The sequence below is a fragment of the Callithrix jacchus genome, chromosome 1 (assembly GCF_049354715.1).
Source record: "Callithrix jacchus isolate 240 chromosome 1, calJac240_pri, whole genome shotgun sequence".
NCBI classification, from domain to species: domain Eukaryota; kingdom Metazoa; phylum Chordata; class Mammalia; order Primates; family Cebidae; genus Callithrix; species Callithrix jacchus.
In genome coordinates, this window is record NC_133502.1 from 217,695,082 (window position 1) to 217,702,971 (window position 7,890).

Consider the following 7,890-nt stretch of genomic DNA (forward strand, 5'->3'; position numbering starts at 1 on the left):
GTGGAAGCGCCAGACAGTTGATTATTGCATTGACCTCACCTGCAAAGATGAGCCCCTGGGGAGGTGATCTGTGGCCTCCACAGCTCAAAATAATGCCTGGAGCCTCAGCACCGACCCCAGGCCTGGGCCTCGGGAGGCCAGTGTTAGACACCAGGACCCTGTTGCCACTTGTGGGACCTGCGACAAAGAGCGGGTCCTACATCACAATGAATGTGAGGGGCAACCACACCTGATGCCACACCCAACTAGGGTGCTGGCCCCTCCTCCAGCCACACCCCTCCCCCAGGCTCACCCTCATCCCCACCCCCTCCTCTAGCCTCACCCCCTCCTCCAGCCTCACCTCCTTCTCCAGCCTCACCCCTCCCCAAAGCTCACCCTTAACCCCACTCCCTCCTCCAACCTCACCACTCCTCCAGCCTCACCCTTCCTCCAGGATCACCCCCATCCCACTCCCTCCTCCAGCCTCACCCCTCCTCCAACCTTACCCCTCCCCCAGGCTCACCCTTAACCCCACTCCCTCCTCCAGCCTCACCTTCCTCCAGGCTCACCCCCTCTCCTGCCTCACCCCTCCTCAAACCTCACCCCTCCTCCAACCTCACTCATCCCCCAGGCTCACCCTTAACCCCACTCCCCCCTCCAACCTCACCACTCCTCCAGCCTCACCCTTCCTCCAGGATCACCCCCATCCCACTCCCTCCTCCAGCCTCACCTCCATCCCCACTCCCTCCTCCAGCCCCACTTCCTCCTCCAGGCTCACCGCCCCCCAAGCATCATCCCCATCCCCACTCCGTCTTCCAGCCTCACCTTCCTCCAGGCTCACCCCCTCTCCTGCCTCATCCCTCCTCTAGGCTTACCCCCATCCCCACTCCCTCCTCCAACCTCACCCCTCCTCCAGCCTCACCTCCATCTCCACTCCCTTTTCCAGCCTCACCCTTCCCCTAGGCTCACCCCCATCCCACTCCCTCCTCCAGCCTCACCCCCTCCTCCAGCCCCACTCCCTCCTCCAGCCCCACTTCCTTCTCCAGGCTCACCCCCGCCAAGCCTCACCCCCATCCCCACTCCCTCCTCCAGCCTCAGCTCCTCCTCCTCCTGCGTCACCCCTCCCCTAGGCTCACCCCCAGGCTCACCCCCACTCCTACCTCACCCCTCCTCCAACCTCACCCATCCCTAGGCTCACCCTTAACCCTACTCCCTCCTCCAGCCTCACCCTTCCTCCAGGATCACCCCCATCCCACTCCCTCCTCCAGCCTCACCTCCATCCCCACTCCCTCCTCTAGCCCCACTTCCTCATCCAGGCTCACCGCCCCCCAAGCATCACCCCCATCCCCACTCCCTCCTCCAGCCTCAGCTCCTCCTCCTGCGTCACCCCTCCCCTAGGCTTACCCCCAGGCTCACCCCTTCCTCCAGCCTCACTCCCATCCCCACTCCCTCCTCCAGCCTCAGCTCCTCCTCCTGCGTCACCCCTCCCCTAGGCTCACCCCCTCCTCCTGCCTCATCCCCATCCCCATTCCCTCCTCCAGCCTCAGCTCCTCCTCCTGCGTCACCCCTCCCCTAGGCTCACCCCCTCCTCCAGCCTCACCCCCATCCCCATTCCCTCCTCCAGCCTCAGCTCCTCCTCCTGCATCACCCCTCCCCTAGGCTCACCCCCAGGCTCACCCCATCCTCCAGCCTCACCCCCATCCCCACTCCCTCCTCCAGCCTCAGCTCCTCCTCCTGCGTCACCCCTCCCCTAGACTCACCCCATCCTCCAGCCTCATCCCCATCCCCACTCCCTCCTCCAGCCTCAGCTCCTCCTCCTGCATCACCCCTCCTCCAGCCTCATCCCCATCCCCATTCCCTCCTCCAGCCTCAGCTCCTCCTCCTGCATCACCCCTCCCCTAGGCTCACCCCCTCCTCCAGCCTCATCCCCATCCCCATTCCCTCCTCCAGCCTCAGCTCCTCCTCCTGTGTCACCACCCCTCTTCTGCAGTCTCACCTCTTTTCCAGCCTCCAGGCTACTGAGGGAGACCTGGGCATGAGTGGCCTGCGGCTGCCGTAACAAAGCCACACCATCGAGGTGGCTTAAACAGCAGAAATTTTTTTCTCTTGGTTCTGGAGGCTAGAAGATCACAGCCTGGGCCTGGCTGCCTCCTCATCAGCCGTGAGTGACAACCGGTTCTTTGCACCTTTTCGGCCTCTGGAGGCCTTGTGTGCCCTGGCTTCTCATCACCCTCCCTCCATGCACGTCTGTCTCTTCTGCCCAAGTTTTAATGAGGAGAGCAGTCAAACTGGCTTAGGACCCACCTGCTGACCTTGTCCACACCTCATCACCTGCAGAGAGGCTCCCTCCAAATGAGGCTGCTCTCACAGGTCCAGGGGTTCTGCCTTCAACATCTTCTGGGGAGACACAATCAAAACCACAAGGGAGGTTCTCCACGTGGGGCCTCCCTCGGGACCTTTTCTCTGAGGTTCTCCATGTGGGGCCTCCCTCGGGGCCTCTTCCTCTTGAGGGTCTCCACGTGGGGCCTCTTCCTCTGAGGGTCTCCACATGGGGCCTCCCTCGGGGCCTCTTTCTCTTGAGGGTTCCACGTGGGGCCTCTTCCTCTGAGGGTCTCCACGTGGGGCCTCTTCCTCTGAGGGTCTCCACGTGGGGCCTCCCTCGGAGCCTCTTCCTCTTGAGGGTCTCCACGTGGGGCCTCCCTTGGGGCCTCTTCCTCTTGAGGGTCTCCACATGGGGCCTCCCTCGGGGCCTCTTCCTCTTGAGGGTCTCCACGTGGGGCCTCCCTCGGGGCCTCTTCCTCTTGAGGGTCTCCACATGGGGCCTCCCTCGGGGCCTCTTCCTCTTGAGGTTTTTGGCGTCTTGGTCATGGAAGTGGTTCCCGGTGCTGGAAAGTGGCTGACAGACTGCATTCCTCTGTGTCTTGGCACCAAACTCGCCACTTTGAGGGATTTGTAGGTTTTGTTCCCGACACCCAGCATTTACAGATTGTAGATGCAACAGACCTCAAAAATGCAGATGCCCACAGACTACAAAAGTGACGGTGGAGGGCCCCATGCCCGCTTCGACTAATTAGTAAACTCTGGGGTGGGGGGAGGAGCAGGGGCCCCTCCTGGGGGCACACAGGATGGTGGAGATGAGAGTCACAGTTTTTCTCCCCTGGCCCGGGCTAAAATAGGTCCCCCAGGGCCCTGTGCAGCTCTGGGCATTCAGCTCATGTGATCATGGCCCCCTCGTGACTCAGGTCGGGGGTGCTGTGACACAGCCACTGTGGCCAGAGCCTTACCTCCTCTGAGTCTGTGCTGACCTCCTGTCCGTGGGTCCCCACATCAAGGCTCTGCCCGGCTTCTAGCTGCAGAGTCCCTGGGAGGGGCCTCTCCGGGCAGATGGCCTACCCGGGGCCCTGGAGTGTCCCTGAGAGGTACTGTCAGGCCGCTGCTGCAAAAGCAGAGACTGGGGTGAAGGGTCATCTGTAAAGAAGTGTCAGCCAGGACCCCAGAAAATCTGATGCTCGAAACCTTTGCTGAGGAGGAAGGCAACTGCCATCCCAAGCCCTCCCCCGAGCCCAGAGCAGGGGCGATGCCCGTGAGAAGCAGAGGTGAAGGGCAGGGGCACCGATGAGCCACCTCCGGACAGCGCCGTCTGTGACCTGAGGTTGTCCTGGCTCCTCTGTGACCATCTGCGAGGAGTCTTGCCCTGCCCTGCAGGTGCCTTTCAGCCATTTGTCAGTACAGCCATCAGTGACCATCTCCAATGCGAGAGTTAAACCACCCCTGACCATCACCATGGCCGCCAACGTGAGAGTTAAACCACCCCTGACCGTCACCATGGCCGAGAGTTAAACCACCCCTGACCGTCACCATGGCCGAGAGTTAAACCACCCCTGACCGTCACCATGGCCGAGAGTTAAACCACCCCTGACCGTCACCATGGCCGAGAGTTAAACCACCCCTGACCGTCACCATGGCCGAGAGTTAAACCACCCCTGACCGTCACCATGGCCGAGAGTTAAACCACCCCTGACCGTTACCATGGCCGAGAGTTAAACCACCGCTGAGCGCCACCATGGCCGTGGCAGAGGCATTAGACCACACTTACGGGATTGTTTTAGGAAATGGTTCATTGGAAAAATATTTTCTGCTCAGCTGAAAGTTTTACTGCAGGGAACACAGCACATGAATTAGAAACACAAATTCAGGGTATTCATGTGGAAAGTCTGACCTTTCCTGGAAATGCATTTTGCAGGAGCCTCCTGTAACTGGTCCTCCCAGGGAGTGTCAAGAGCAGGTTCTCAGGGAGACGCTTCGGATGCTGCCATTGCTCCATGCCGGCTGCCCACGCCCGTGACGGCTGCCCACGCCCGTGGCTGCTGCCTGGACACCTGCTGGAAAATGGAATTCTGCTTTGGAGTGGGTGGAATAACGCCCCCCTGAAATGCACACACACCTGGACCCTGCGAACGGGACCCCGGCTGGAAATACCCCGTCTTTGCTGACATCACTGAAGGACCCTCAGATCATTTTGGACTCAGGATAGGCCCGAAATCCAATGACAGGTGGACTTATGAGACAGAAGAGGGCAGGATACAGTGGCTCACACCTGTAATCCCAGCACTTTGGGAGGTTGAGGCTAGAGGATCACTTGAGCCCAGGGTTCAAGACCAGCCTGGGCAACATAGGGAGACTCTGTCTCTACAGGAAAATTACAAAAAACCAAAAATATCCAGGCAGGGTGGTGCACGCCTCTGGTCCCACCCACTCGTGAGGCCAAGGTGGGAGGTTCAATCACTTGAGCCTTTAGCGAGCTGTGATCGCACCACCACACTGCAGCCTCAGCAACAGGGCAAGTCCTTGTCTCAAGGAAAAGAAAGAAAGAAAAAAACAGAAAAGGAAAGAGACATATTTTAGCCGTTCCAAAAATATACCAAAAAGTAAAGAGCATCAACATAATGAAGAATTTACATCAACCAAAGGGCAAAACAGCCAGCTAACATCAAATGGCAGTAATAAACTCACATATATTATTATTAACCCTAAATTTAAATCGACTAAATCCCCCAATCAAAAGACACAGCCAAAACCCACCGGTACGCTGCATCCAGACCCATCTGCAAGGATACACAAAGACTCAAAACAAAGGGACGGAGAAAGATTTACCAACCAAATGGAGAACAAAAATAAACACATAAATAAAAAGCAGGAGTTGCAATTCTCACCTCTGATAAAATAGATTTTAAAGCAACAAAGATATAATGGTAAAAGGATCAATGCAACAAGAAGAGCTAACGATCCTAAATACATACGCACCCAATACAGGAGCACCCAGATATGTAAGACCTATAAAGAGACTTAGACTCCCACACAATAATACTGGGAGACTTCAACATCAACATTAGACAGATCAACGAGACAGAAAATCAACAAGGATGTCCAGGACTCGAACTCAGATCCAGAACAAATAAACTTAATAAACATTTACAGAACTCTCCACTTTAAACACACAAAATATACGCTCTTACCAGTACCACATCGCACCCACTCACAGGTTTACGTGAAATATTGGTTGGCTACTTGTTTTTTTCTTCCCTCATTTTCTCCTGTCTCCATTATTAAGCACAATTACTGGCATAAAAGAGGTTTTCAATACCCATTTTCAGACTGCATTCCAGCCTGGGCAATAAAGCAACACTCCCGTTCTCTCTCGCTCTTTCTCTTCCTCTTTCTTCCTCTCCATCATTCTTTTTTTTTTTTGGAAAAAAAAAGAAAATCCTCTGAATAATCTTTCTACACTTTAGCAGTAAAATCAAATCATGAAGCGCTGCTTTCTTCCCCTTTTATAAAATGGAAAAGTTTACATTTTTCTGTCACCATTCTCAATCTCCATAATTTTTTAAAGAAAAAAAAAAAAAAAGAAAAGGAGGGACACAGAAAAGATCACTCCAAGAGACAAAGGCAGATTGGAGGCGGGCAGCCACAAGCCAACACCACCACCAATGCTGGGCATCACCAGAAGCCGGGAGAGGCAGGAAGGGTCCTCCCTTGGAGACACTTGGGGAGAACTGCCCCCCTGGGCCGGTGACAGTAGCTCACACAGTGACGTGTCCTCTGGAAGGACTGGCAACAGGGGACCTGCGGAGAGATCTGCTGTCCAGCAGCAACAGAAGGCTCCTCCTAGGTGCTGGGCTCGGCCTCGGTGTCGGCGTCGGGGCACGGCCTCCCAAGCTGGCTCGTTCCTGCCCCTCTGGGACCCCTTCTCTATCTGCAGGCCCTACCTGGAGCTGAGGCTTTGAGGATCCGAGGCTCTGTGGAATTGACTTTATGGGATGCAGAGGTCACGTGGAACAAGGTGGGAGAGGCATGCTATGGGTCCTGGGTGGGGTGGACTGCCCCTCAGGGTGGCTCTTGACTTCTGGGCTGGGGGCAGCAGCTGTGTGGAGCCCGGCTTTCTGCTGCCTTCCCAGTACATGGGATGCACTCAGTACTAGACCTCAGGGAGCTGCAAGGAGGCAGGAGGACAGTCCAGTGCTGACCCCAGCTTTGCTTCACCTTGACGACCGAGCTGTGCCCCATGGTGTGGTCTGGTACAGCCCAGGATGAGGTCACACTGGCTGAGGGGTGCACAGGATGAAATGGGAGGACACCTGGCCTCCCTTCCCACCTGGGAAGCAGGCAGGAGAGCACCCACCAACTGCTCCCAATGGCCTGTGGGATAGGAGGCGTGAGGAGACAGGGGCATCATGACCCAGGTGCTCGGCTTCGGTGGGGGCTCTATAGCCCAGGTTCAAATACCCAGGGGCCAGCCTCTGCTCATGCCAGTGGGAAGTGCATCACTCCAAGCCTGGTTTCCTCTTCTGCACAGAAGCCCATGGAAAGCATCAGTCTCCTCCTCCCGCCAGCCACCATGTCATGGATGGTGGATCAGCATTCCATCTTCTCACGGTGCAGATGGAATCTGAGGTGCAGAGTAGAGCTTCAAGCAACCGAACTGAGTGAATCACCGGTCAACACGCACAGCAGCAAGCGCCATGCCAGGCCCCCCACGCAGACTCTGAAGAGCATGCCCACTGGCTGCCGTAGCTAATGGAGGGGACATCCAGGGCCACAGCTGCCCCAGCCCTAGACCCCTGGCACTGGTCACGTGGCTACCCTGACCCACAGCATCTCCTGGGGCTGCTGCAGATCAAGTCTCAAGGACAGAAAGGGGAACCGGGGCCCCTTCTCCTCCCCTCTGCTCAGGCATTGCCCCCAGTCTCTCAAGGGGCCTCCAGGGCCATGTAGTGCAGTGGCTGTGAAGCCACGTGGCTGGCTGGACTGTTTAATGTCAGGTGGGGGCTCTGACACTGTGCGGCACAGCACTCGGGCCTGGGCCCCAAAGGTTGGATGCTGCGCTCCTGGCTCTGCCACCGGTGAACAAGCTTTTTCACTCATCACATCTGTGAAATGAGCAGCACACACTCCGCCCTCTGTCAAAAGACCAAAGGGGAACTTCGTAAACCCTCGATTTGTGGAGAGATCATGGCCGACATTGCTTCCTTCTCCCTTTCTCAGCCCAGCCTGTTCCACAGAGGAACGTTCCCACCCCGTGATAATGTAGGGAGGGGCACGCGTCAGTGAGAACGTCCCAGCAGAGGCACAGGTGGAGCCACAGCCAGGCTTCAGCAGTTTGCAGGAATCCTAGAACAGTGCCAGTGTTTCCCCGTGTCACAGAGGAGGAAACTGAGGCCCAGAGAGTTTCAGCAGCTCTTGCAAGATGGGACAGTGTAATTCCCAAGCCTATATACGCGACCCGCGCCCAGGATCGGCAGCTCCACGGGGAGTGGAAACCGACACCCTCATCGCTGGGCGCAATGTGCTTTCCTGCTATGATCAGACTTTCACAGAGAATAGATGAGATTTTCCAACCAGTGCGATGCC